This window comes from Amblyomma mixtum, chromosome 2, assembly GCF_055824585.1.
Source record: "Amblyomma mixtum isolate Tamu chromosome 2, ASM5582458v1, whole genome shotgun sequence".
Taxonomy (NCBI): Eukaryota; Metazoa; Arthropoda; class Arachnida; order Ixodida; family Ixodidae; genus Amblyomma; species Amblyomma mixtum.
Genome location: NC_143013.1, coordinates 116848220 through 116861644, shown reverse-complemented (window position 1 = coordinate 116861644; position 13425 = coordinate 116848220). Strand labels below are relative to the sequence as shown.

At 50.9% G+C, this 13425-nt stretch overlaps 1 pseudogene; it reads right to left on the bottom strand.

The window, feature by feature from the left end:
* Positions 1-1518: 1518 nt before the first annotated feature.
* LOC149360686 (uncharacterized) lies at positions 1519-6464 on the bottom strand (annotated as a pseudogene).
* Between the last annotated feature and the right edge of the window lie 6961 nt (positions 6465-13425).

The window sequence follows — 13425 nt, the reverse complement described above, 5'->3', positions numbered from 1 at the left end:
TTAAGCGCGGTGTTGCTGCTTGTGTCACCGATGTGTGCTTAAGATGCTTCGCCTCTAAGAGTGGAACGCGACAGCGTCTTGTAACACTGCCTAGGAGTCCACAGAACGCCAACGCCCCAGTCCCTGAAGGTTAAACTAAATAAAGCAGCCTCTGGAAGTGAGGTCGCTTCTGAGCCCAAGAAAATATATCCTACATCGACGAAAACGCAAGGCCATACCGCAACTACGACGACAACACCGACGACGACGACGCGGCCAGAGTCGAAGCTTTTACCACCGCCCAGAGAAGTAACGTCGGAGTACGCCCACCGCAGCCTCACTGCTCGACGAAGCCGAGATCGTACGCCGAAGACCACGTGTAACACGAAAACGCGAACAAGTGACCTTGAAGTTACGGTCGACGGTCACGCGGTTACTGCCTTGGTCGACACGGAAGCTGACTACTCCGTCATGAGCGGGCCAATCGCTGTCTGACAAAGGAAAGTGACAACAACTTTGGATAGCCCGCTGATCCGCACCGCAGGTGGTAATCTTAATACGCCGTCAGGACGCTGCACCGCGAGAGTTACAGTAAATGGGCGAACCTATGCTAAAACCTTCCTGGTCCTACAGAAATACTCGCGAGACGTGATTTTGGAAATGGACTTCCTGAATGAACATGGGGCGATCATCGACCTTCGATCTAAGTCGATCAAGCTTTCCACGGACAAGGCCATATCTGCCGCTGTTGTAGCGGCGTTCGGCCGCTATCGGGGTGAGCGTTCCGCCCGAGCGGATACGCACAGAGAAGAAGCGAGGTCCCTGTCCAAGCCCAGAGCGAAAGACGCCCGTCTGTTTATTGCAGCCAAATATATACAGGCAATAGCGTCACGGTTCTCACGTGACTCGAACGCAGACGCATATCAGCACACCCCCCTTTTTGGACAACATCAGAAATCCCGTTATCACATTTGAGGTAACTACTTCACTGGCAAATGTGCGAACTTTAGAACCAGATAACAAGAGCTTTGTTCTGTTCAACAAAAAGAAACACTCCGCATGGCTCAGCCTGAGAACGCGCGCACACACAAAAGGTTACTCATCATATCCCCAGCGAACGGGAGGGCGAACCTCTCTTCCCAACCTGGTCACCGTGACTGGAGCCGAAGGAACCTGTCGTTCGGCTTTTGCCTCGGCCGCACAGCTGTTTGCCCTGGCAGGCGCGTCCCTGACTGACCCACTTAACTCCTCCTGACCATGCTCATTGGGGAACTCATAACTTCCGTTTGCTTTCCCAACAATTGGCAAGCAGTTTAACATTCGTCGATTGCGGCGCAACTGAGCGCCTTTTTCTGTGCGTACTACGAAGGACCGCGGGGTAGCTGCAGCACAGACTACAGTGGTCCTGGTTTTCAAGTCTTGAACCCACACAGCATCACCGACCTTCAACGGATGAGATCCCTAGTACGATGGCGTTTGTTCTAGTAACGCGCTTGCAATTTTCGATTCGAATGATCCTTAGCTGTAACATCAGTCATTCTACTCTGTGTCGGGCCCCGCAGCTGAGGTGCCATCGGAACGCGAGTCCTTAGGCGTCGACCCATCAGGATTTTTGCAGGACTGTAGCCCAGCACTCCTGGTGTCGCCCTGTATGCGAGAAGTGCGAGGTAGGAGTCGTTCGATTTAAGTATCAGACGCTTGATTGTTTGCACCATTCTTTCCACTTCCCCATTAGCTTGCGGGTGCCTTGGGCTTACAGTTACGTGACTGAAACCATACTCAACATCAAAAGTTTCAAACTCAGAGCATGAAAATTGCGGTCCATTATCTGCCACTACCGTTTCCGGAATGCCATGACGAGCAAAAATGCTCTTCATATTTTCTATAACAGTTAGAGCTGTAGTTGAAGGCAGAAGCGCAATTTCCGGCTAGCGAGACAGATAATCGACCAGCACTAAATAGTGACGATTGTTGATAACGCACAAGTCTACACCAACGCTTTCCCATGCAAAATTCATAGTAGCCGTGGGCATCAACGGCTCTGCATTCTAACCAGCACATCGCGCGCAAGTTACACAATCTTTCACCTGCTGCGCAAGTTGTTCGGTAAGGCCTGGCCACCAAGGCAACCCTTTAGCCAATGCTCGGCTTCTAGAAATGCCTTGATGCCCGTCGTGCAACTTTTCTAGCACTTCTTTTCTCAGGGACTGAGGCACTACGAGTCTGGTTACTTTTAAAAGCAACCCGTTGCCTTCCACTATAAGGCGCGCTCTTGCCAATAAGGGGCGAGATGGGAAGGAAGCCTCGGTTTTTCTGGCCAGCCTTGGCGACACAACAATCGGAGGGCTTTGCAAACTGCATCGGTTTCTTGAGCCTTTCTCACTCTTTTTCAGGAAATTATCTCCGGTTTCCAGTCCCTCAATGCACGATTTTGCATAGGAAGAAACTTCAGACACAGTCAATTCTCCGGCTATTCGCTTGTCTCCAGTGATTGGCGCTCGCGAAAGAGCGTCGGCAGTGACGAAGTTTTTTCCCGGAACATAGACTACCTCAAAACGATAGCGCATGAGCCGCAATCCGAACCGTTGAATTCTTTGCGGGGCCATATCAACAGGCATTTTTCCTAGTAAGGAAACAAGAGGCTTATGGTCCGTTTCGAAGAGTATGTCCAGACCGCTGAGGTATTCATGGAATCTTTCGGCAGCCCAAGTCAAGGCTAACGCCTCCTTCTCTAGCTGCGCGTAGCGCTCCTCAGTTTTCGTGAGGGAACGCGAGGCGAACGCTACTGGGCGTCGCTCACCGTTCGGTTGCGTTTGAGAAAGGACTGCGCCCAGGCCGAAAGACGAAGCGTCTGCCGATAGAATCGTGGGAAGGCGAGGGTCGTACAAAGCCATGCACTTCGCGGAGCAGATGAGAGATTTCACTTTTTCGAACGCAGTGTTCTGCGCTGGGCCCCATATCCAGGCCCTATCTTTATGCAAAAGTTCGCGCAAAGGAGCTGCAATGTGAGCAAGGTGCGGCAAGAACCGCCCCAAATGGTTTGCCATGCCCAGAATGCTGCGCAAGTCCGCTACATTGCTCGGTGGCTTCATTTCTTTCACAGCATTTACCTTAGGTGGATCGGGTTGTACGCCTTCCTCACCAAGAACATGACCTAAAGCCTTTTAACACCGAAGACACACTTGGATTTGTTTAACGTAACGTTGGATTCTGCCAACCTGGACAAGACCTTTGCAAGTCTAGAATTATGTTGTTGCTTATTGTTTCCAAAGGCTAAAATATCGTCCATTACGTTGACGACTCCAGGCATGCATGCCAGGATTTCGGAGATTCTCTTCTGGAAATACCCGGCAACACATCGTCCGACGTGGTTCGGAGCCAAGGACCGCATTACCGACTACAGCGAAATCACGAAGGCCTACCGCCTGGCTCGCAGGACTCTCCCACCCCCGCACCCGAGGCTGAGTCGAGCGGAGGCGGTACTACTGAGACAGCTCCAGACCGGATCGCTACCGAGCCCGGGACTGATGCATCGCATGTACCCCGAGACCTACCCGACCGATACGTGTAGAGTCTGCCGGAGGGATCCGGCAGATCACACGCACATCTTGTGGGACTGCATCAGAAATCCAAAGGAAGCAAGATCAGGAACAATCCCGCCGCGGCTGGAGGCAGCCGCGAAGAGCAACGACCATGACCAACAGCTATGGGCCGTCCAGCAGGTCCTCGGGGCGCTCGAAAGGCAGGGACCCAGCGAGCCGGCAACGGCGAGCGGTGACCCGCGCCGAGTAACGGCAGCCTCGTAGACGACGTAAGCCCTCGTCGGGGCGCGCGAGCGCCCAACTGCAGGCACAAATAAAGTTTGCCCCAATCCAATCCAATTTCTGGAAATACTCAGGTGCTGAAGTAATTCCGAAAGGTAACCTGGTGAAACAGTACCACCCGAACGATAGTAAATTCCTCCGAAACCTTGCTTACTTGATAGAAACCAGAATTTGCGCCCAGTTTAGAAAAACGTTTTGCACCGGCTATAGAACCTAGAGCTTGATTCACTGTGGTGAGGGCGAACTTCTCTCGTAGAACGCACTTATTCAGTTGTGTAAGGTCTACACAGATCCTGACATCCCCAGAGAGAGAGAGACTCTTTAATGAAATACAGAGAATTTAGCCGGCGTTAAAAAATCGCTGGCATGCTACTCTGCGTAGGGAGGGGAATTTGGGAGATAAAGACAGAAGGAGAGCAGTGTGGAAGAGGTAAAAAAAAACGAAGATAAAATGCTGCCATGAAATGGGTGCTAAGGATGCAATGGCGAGTATTGATGTAACCTATGGAATGATGGAGTGCATAGTCCGACAAATGGGCTGACGAAGTTCACTGCATGAAGAATTCATTAAGGTAACGTTCCCCACTCGGCTTTACCACTGGTACTATGCCGGCACACCACTCCGTAGGCCCGTCAACTTTACGAATAACGCCCATTCGATCCCATATTTTGGACCACCCTGTATGTGCCGAGAAAATATCGTAGCCTAGCCTAACTCAGACGCAGTCTGTGATATTTTAACTGGCTGCGCGGAAATACGAGAACGGTTAGAAAGCAGCAACACATTCTGAAGAAAGTTTTACGCACCTGTAGAGAAACGATCGCTGCAGATGCGGTCATGTTCTCACGGCTCCCATGGTGAGCCATCGGGGGAAACCCGACGCACAGCGACGACCCATCTTTTCCTGCGCTGCGAGTAGTACCGCTCCGAAGGAAAGCGAAAAAACCTCACACCTTCCCTCCCGCGACGGTTAGTGCAGCCTACAGCCGCACAAGTGTTGGGCATTGTTCGGCCAGAGACTGAGGAACGCAGTGCTCACACGGATCAACGCAGTGCTATCCGTCCGCGCGTACGCTCTGCCCTCCAAAATGGTGGACGCGGCCTAGGGACTGCTGGGAGCGAGGCTAGTAATCTCGACTGGAAAAAGGCCCATTAGAATTCTGCGTGGAACAGTTATAGCATAAGGAACCGCGTCTGGGCGAAGCCGAATCTGATACTCTCCTGGCATTTCACCCAGGTTACTGCAAACTTCGGGGCCTGGAACGCTACCGGTAGATTCCTTCTTCGCGACTGAATCGAGAAACGTCACGGCTCCTAGTGCCTCCAGAACGGGCAAACCGAGAAGAACATGTAGTAGCGGGCTGACGACATAACATGTTTGGCGAGAACGTTTCCCCTTCCAAGCAATTTCTGCCTCGAATTTGCCCAAAAAATTTAGGCGTGAACCACTCGCGCCTGACAAAACCTCGTTTGCTCTCGTTAATTCAACAGGGAGACCAGGAAAATATGACGGAAGCGCGGTAACTTCGGCCCAAGTGTCAACTTTTGCAAACACTGGAACAGAGTTAACACATACTTGAATGTATCGCGCTTTTACACCTGGCGTTCCAATCTCTCCCACCAAAATTTGTCCCATGTCCGCCTGCACAGAAAAAACTCGTACCTTGCGTTGGTTGCCCGTGGAAGACTTTTCGATGCACGCTTTAGCAAAGTGTCCCTTTACGCCGCAGTAATTGCACTTAACTGTCCTCGCTGGGCAAAATGTTCGTGGATGCAGGGCGTTACCGCAGTAGATGCAGCGTCCGTCATGACGCACTAAATAGCTCGCGTTCCAACGTTGAGGCTTTTTATTACGTCCCACGGCGTCGACTGTTATTGCGGAGCCAACTGTCCTATTTTCACAGGGAAGAGTTATACCTTAGAAGCTTGGTCTGCCGTGGAGTTGCGAAGGAGTTCCTGCTGCTGCTGGACCCTCTCTTTAAGGCTTGCTTTTGCAACGGCGGACGCAAGAGTCAGCTTAGAGTCCATCTGTAGCGACTCTGAGAGTTTTTCGTCTGTCAGTCCGACGAGGAACCTGTCTCTGATAAGTCCTTGCTTAAGTTCTCCAAAATCTCACCGGTCTCCTAAGACATGCAACGCCGTCATGAACTGGTCTACTGACTCACCGGGCATTTGATGTCGCTTGGGAAAGCAAGCGCTCTCGTACACGACGTAGACCTCTTTTATGAAATATGTGTCGAACTTCTCTTTCACGACGTCGAACCTCTTCGAGTCCTCATCCGCGAGACCGAAAGTGGCAAAAATATCCCGAGCTTGCCGTCCCATGGAGTAGAGAAGCGTTCGTACCTGTGCTTCCTCTGAGCGTTCATTGAGGCCCGAATGAACGCGATAGTCATCGAAATGCTGAATCCATGCCGGCCACTCCGATGTATTGTCGAAGTCCAGCGGTGGTGGCTCTTGAAGGCCCTGTGCTGTGAAGATTTTGGCTCCGTCCATCTCTCGACGCTCTGCTTCTCTCCCAGGTACCAGCTTTATACTTCTGACACCATGTCGTAGCGGCGTCCGGCCGCTATCGGGGAGAGCGTTCCGACCGAGCGGAAACGCATAGAGAAGAAGCGAGGTCCGTGTCCAAGCCCAGAGCGAAAGACGCCCGTCCGTTGTTGCTGTTGCTGCGACTGAGAGAAGAATGAAAAGGAAATTGCACGGGCCTGCCAACTGGCTCCAGCCGAGCCAGCACCGCTGCCACGTGCAGATAGAGGAGAGTTATACGATCACAGAAAGAGAAAAAGAAAGCAAAAGGCGCGCGTCGCAGCAACAACCGCGTCCGCCGGAGCGGACGCTGGCTGAAAAAACAGATAAACGGCCGTAGCCACGATTCGTCACGCCCGTCCCCTTATTGCAGCCAAATATATACAGGCAATCACGTCACGGTTCTCACGTGACTCGAACGCAGACGCATATCAGCACAGCCACGACGACAGCGACTCATCACGTTGCCTTAAACGTTATCGACGAAGCATTGAGGGTGCCGCCCCGATCATGTGTCCTCGCCTGCATAGGTACTGCAGACATCGAAACTGCCGAAGGCGTCGTCGAGGGGAACACCCAGTTATTCCTGCATCGACGACTGGGCGTCGCAAGGGGAGTCGCCCAAATCCGGAATGGCCAAGCCCAAGTGCTGCTAACTAACTTCACCGAAGAATACCGGCATCTAAACAAAGGTACGACGATTGCTTTTCTCGACGAGCTGGCAGACATAAGAGGCATATTTTCCCTACCTGACCAACCCGTAGAACCATCTGACCAAGGCCATCAACCCACGTTTGATATCAATCCAGCATTAACCAATCCAGACAACACCAAATACGTAGTCTTCTTCAAAAGTACAGTGACTGCTTCTCATCAGCATCGAATGTGCGACGAACCAGGCTTGCCAAGCACCGCATTGTCACAGACGAACACGCCCGACCACTGCGACAGAGCCCCTACCGCGCATCGCCGCTAGAACGCCAAGCTATCCGCAAGCAAGTTGAGGAAATTCTTCGTGACGACGTCATCCAGCCATCGAGGAGCCCCTGGGCAGCACCAGTCGTCCTAGTGAAAAAGAAAGACTGCCCCCTTCGCTTTTGCGTCGATTACCGCCGCCTGAACAGCATTACGAAGAAGGATCTCTACCACCTCCCCCGCATCGACGACACACTGGATCGGCTGTGCAACGCTAAGTACTCATCGATGGACCTGAAGAGCGGCTACTGGCAAATTGAAGTTAACGAAAGAGATCGCGAAAAGACTGCCTTCATCACGCCAGACGGACTCTTCGAGTTCAAGGTGATGCCATTCGGCCTCTTCTCTGCCCCAGCGACGGCCGAGCGAGTAATGGATACGGTGCTCGCAGGCTTGAAGTGGCAAATTTGCCTAGTAAACTTAGACGACGTTGTTGTCTTCTCCTCAAGACCACCTCAGAAGGCTTCGGTAGTGCTGGAAAATTTCAAGTCTTCAAATCAAATCAAATCAAATCAAATCAAATCAAATCAAATCAAATCAAGCTTTATTTTAACATCGTGATGTTGGGTGGGCACATACAAAAAGCCAAAAAGAGGCTTGACGGGGAATGTGCCCCGCTGTACAGGGCAGATGTGGTTACATTAGTGCAACACTGAAACCAGGGAAGTGCCACTTCGCCTACGAAGACCTGCTGTTCCTTGTTCACGTCGTAAGCAAGGATGGAATTCGCCCAGACCCCCAGAAAACGGCTGCGATCGCAGAATTTCCACAGCCTAATGACAAGAAAGCTATACGCAGATTCCTTTCATTGTGCGCTTATTACCGACGATTCGTCAAGAACTTTTCGCGCATCGCTGAACCTTTGACCCAACTTACCAAGGCTGACGTGCCTTTTAAATGGGAAAGGCCACAAAAAGAAGCTTTCAAGAGCTTAAGGGCCGCTTACAGTCCCCTGCTTTGCTCGGGCACTTTGATGAAAACGCCGAAACCGAAATCCATACCAATGCAAGCAGTGTGGGCTTAGGGGCGGTCCTCGTTCAGCAAAATAGAAGACAGGAGAAAGCTATCGCGCACGCTAGCCGTTCACTGTCGAAAGCCGAGGCCGACTATTCGACCACTGAGAAAGAATGTCTCGCCATTATTTGGGCCACGTCGAAATTTCGCCCCTACCTGTACGGACGACCATTAGAGGTTGTGAGCGATCACATCCTCTGTGCTGGCTAGCCAATTTGAGAGATCCCTCCGGCCCCCTTGCTCGTTGGAGCCTGCACCTTCAAGAATTCGACATAACTGTAGTCTACAAATCTGGTCGCAAGCATTCCGACGCAGACTGCTTGTCGCGAGCCCCCGTCGACACAGCACCGGAAGAGGAAGACGGCAACGCTTTCTTAGAGCTGGTAAGAGCCAGCACTTTGATGCATTCATATTTGCACATAAAGCCGTCTTCCCATCTTCGATCTCCCAGCTAACAGGACCCCTTTCGTTGCGTCGTCCAATCCGTCAGCCTATACCCTATTAATACTCCTTTTCCTCTAAAACTCCTAATCATTCCAACCGTTCACCGCCTGTGTCTTGGCCACTCCCCCGTAGTGGGTATGTGCCATTCTACTTGAGGCCAACCAACCAACCAGCACTTTCGCGTAGCAGCAGCGCTCGGATCCTGAGTTGCAAAGCCTAGTTGATTATCTGAAAGGCAAGACCACATCGCCTCCCTGAAAGTTCAATCGGCAACTGTCGTCCTTCGTCCTTCACAATAATGTCCTCCTGAAGAAGAACTTCGCACCCAACAGGACAGTGCATCTTCTTGTCGTGCCGAGAAATATCAGGCAAGAAATCATGCAGGCATGTCATGATGAGCCGACTGCAGGGCATCTCGGGATTGCTCGGACGTTGCACCGCATCCAGGAGAAGTAGTATTGGCCGCGGCTAGCTACACACGTTTCCCATTACGTGAAAACGTGCCGTCAGTGTCAGTGACGCAAAACGCCTCCGACCAGACCAGCCGGAATCCTGAACCCCATACCACCGCCAACTAAGCTTTTTCAACACTGGAGTAGCATGCCAGGCCCATAACCAGGCAGACCTCTCCATTATCCATTAAAGTCTCTTTCCTCCCAGCCTTCCTTTTCAACAAATAGGGATAGGCCTCCTCGGCCCCTTTCCGACTTCATCATCAGGTAACAAGTGGATCATCGTGGCCACCGACTACATGACCCGCTACGCCGAAGCAAAAGCGTTGCCTAGTGGTACCGCAACAGAAGTCGCACAATTTTTTGTCGAATAAACTCTCCTGCGACACGGCGCCCCCGAAGTGCTCATCACATACAGAGGAACGGCATTTACTGCGGAGCTGACGCAAGCTATTTTAAACTACAGCCAGACAAGCCATCCGAGGACAACTGCCTATCATCCGCAAACCAACTGGCTCACAGAGCGTCTGAACAAGACCATCGCAGACATGCTCTCCATGTACAACGATGCCAAACACAAGACGTGGGACTCCATTCTGCCCTACGTGATCTTCGCCTATAATACTGCCGTCCAGGAGACAACCAGGTTTACCCCCTTCCAGCTGGTATACGGCAGGAAGCCCACGACAACACTCGACGCAATGATCCCGCACGTTTCCGACGAAGGCAGCCTCGACGTCGCCGCCTACCTTCATCCCGCCGAGGAAGCCCGAAGACTTGCGCGTCTTCGCATTCAAGACGAGCAGCACACCGACGCCCGACGCTACAATCTGCGCCGACGAGACACGCATTACAAGCCAGCTGATCGTGTTTGGATATGGACGCCAGTTCGCCGCCGTGGATTGAGTGAAAAGTTACTGCGACGCTACTTTGGCCCGTACAGGGTTCTCCATCGCATCGGTGACCTCGACTATGAAGCCATCCCCGACGGCACGAAAGCATCTCATCGACGCCGCACACGCCCGGAAGTCGTACATGTCGTACGCCTGAAGCCATATTATGAACGCTAAAGGACTCGAAGTTTGCATTCTCCGTGCTTATTTTCAATTTAAAGCATCGAGACGATGCTTCTTTGGGAGGGGGGCAATGCCGCGTATCATTGTAGTGCCCTTTCGTTCGCGCAAGAGAGCAGGAAAGGGGTGTTATCATTTTTGTTCGTGACGCGAGAAGCGACCGGACTAATCTCGATGGATAATAGCCATGCCAAGCTGCATCTACGTGTTTCCAGATTACTCTAGACGATTTCGACCTGTTCTCTCGAAGTGTCCTTGCCGGCTTTAAACTGAACGTTTCCGCGAGCAGCTGGCATTCGTAGTTCGACGACTGACTAGCACGTTTGTTGCTTACGCCGCCGCCGAGTGATTCAGTTCTTTTGCGGGCGTTAGTCAGCCCAAATAAAGAGCTTCGTTTGCAAGTCTTGCTGGTGTCTTCCTGACCGCTGGACAGCCGCCACTACAACGTGACAATACTACCAGCCTGAATGTAAGGCAGGAGTGGGTGATACAGAGTGAGAGACAGGAATACAACGTGCATTCAGTCGAATGATGGAAGGCGTGATGATGAGATGTACAACACATACAAACCAGAAACCTAAACATAAACATTATTTTAGGACAACTTTTCTTTTTTCTGTTCTTTTTATGTCGCCGCATTTTTTTTAACAGGATGTTGGGTCACGAGAGCTGGGCGATATTTTCTGGTCAAAGCGCCCACGGGAAGCGCGAGTTCTCCGATTGTAGGGGCGAATTTACGGCACCTCCTAGTTCTCTCTAACTGAGTTGGGCGGCCACAGTTAATCATTGTATTTGAGAATCAGTGACATTGCCCTAGTGCATATTTTTATTTGGCTTAAACTTCCGTTTTCTCTTGCGAGGAAGCACGTTAGTGTGAAACATTAACTACCTTTCTGTTCACCAAGAAAGAGCGTGGCGTGCTGTTACCAATGTGCCTATCACTCATCAAATGATTGGACCATTATTTTCTGAGAATAGATTCCTGTTCTTCAGACATTTGAATCTAGGTTTGCATGCATTTAGGCTCGGAGAATCTACAAAGGTGGCACACTGTTTTCTGATATTCTAACATTTATTCCCGCGGATCCTCTTATCTGGTTAGATTTTACTCTTGTGCAGTCCCACAAGATAGAATTTACTACTGGCTCATAATGCTGAGGCTCTAAGCAGGTTGCTGTCTAATAAACTTAGAGCTACCTGTCTTCCATTTGTAACCTCTATGTATAACACCGTTGAAAAAAAAATATAACCTTTTTTTTTCTTGAAATTCACTATGCCAGAAGCCAACAGTCACAGACACCAAAGGACACAGCGGATTTTTTTACATTAATTTATTTATTTTGTGGTGTTGATCAATTTCGAATAATACTGAATATGTTATCGCTTAAAGCTAATTGATTTGAAAAGCAGAAGAAAAAACAACCACATGCCGCCGGTGGGATCCGAAACTACGACCTCCGAATTACGCGTCCGGTGCTCTACCTCTGAGCTACGGCGACGGGTGTGAAATCTTCTGCTTCCGGGGGTATTTATGTTTACAAAGAACCTAACTTTGAAAGTGTTCATCAGCGCCACCCACGTTCATAAGCGGCGGACGTAGAATGTCGTGAGTTACCGCTGGTGTGACGTAGAACGTCATCGCACGGCGAGGGTGGAAGCTGTGTGAGAACCCTCTTATGCTTCCTATGGCGTCAAGGCTGCCATAACCGCTGATGAACACACTCAAGGTTAGGTTATTTGTAAACATAAATACCCCCGGAAGCAGAAGATTTGACAGGCGTCGCCATAGCTCAGAGGTAGAGCACCGGACGCGTAATTCAGAGGTCGTGGGTTCGGATCCCACCGGTGGCATGCGGTTGTTTTTTCTTCTGCTTTTCTAATCAATTAGCTTTAAGCGATAACATATTCAGTAATATTTTAAATTGATCAAGACCACAAAATAAATAAATTAATGTAAAAAAAAATCCCTATGCCATAAAGTATGATAGCCGTGGTGCAAGGATACACTATAGCCTTTTTTTGCAACGAAAGCTATTATAATATTGTCACGTTGTAGTGACGGCAATCCAGCAGTCAGGAAAACAGCTACAAGCCTTGCAAACGAAGCTCTTTATTTCGGCTGACTTGCGCCCGCAAAAGAACTGAATCACTCGGCGACGGCATAAGCAAAAAACATGCTCGTCAGTCGTCGAACTACGAATGCCCGCTGCTGGCGGCATCGTTCAATTTAAAGCCGGCAAGGAAGCTTCGAGATAACAGGTCGAGATCATCTAGACTAATCTGGAAACACGTAGATGCAGCTCTTCATGGCTGTGATCAATCGAGATAAGTCCGGTCGCTTTTCGCGTCACGAACAAAAATAATAACACCCCTTTTCTGCTGCCTTGCGCGAACGAAAGGGCACTACAATGATACGCGGCATTGCCCCCCTCCCAAAGAAGCATCGTCTCGATGCTTTAAATTGAAAATAAGCACGGAGAATGCAAACTTCGAGTCCTTTAGCGTTCATAATATGGCTTCAGGCGTACGACATGTACGACTTTCGGGCGTGTGCGGCGTCGCTGAGATGCTGTCGTGCCGTCGGGGATGACTTCATAGTCGAGGTCACCGATGCGACGGAGAACCCTGTATGGGCCAAAGTAGCGTCGCAGTAACTTTTCACTCAATCCACGGCGGTGAACTGGCGTCCATATCCAAACACGATCAGCTGGCTTGTAATGCGTGTCTGGTCGGCGCAGATTGTAGCGTCGGGAGACGGTGTGCTGCTGATCTTGAATGCGAAGCCGCGCAAGTCTGCGGGCTTCCTCGGCGCGATGAAGGTAGGCGGCGACGTCGAGGTTCTCTTCGTCGGAAACGTGCGGTAGCATTGCGTCGAGTGTTGTCGTGGGCTTCCTGCCGTATACCAGCTGGAATGGGGTAAACCTGGTTGTCTCCTGGACGGCAGTATTATAGGCGAAGATCACGTAGGGCAGAATGGAGTCCCACGTCTTGTGTTCGGCGTCGATGTACATAGAGAGCATGTCTGCGATCGTCTTGTTCAGACGCTCTGTGAGTCCGTTGGTTTGCGGATGATAGGCAGTCGTTCTCCGATGGCTTGTCTGGCTGTAGTTTAAAACGGCTTGCGTCAGCTCCAC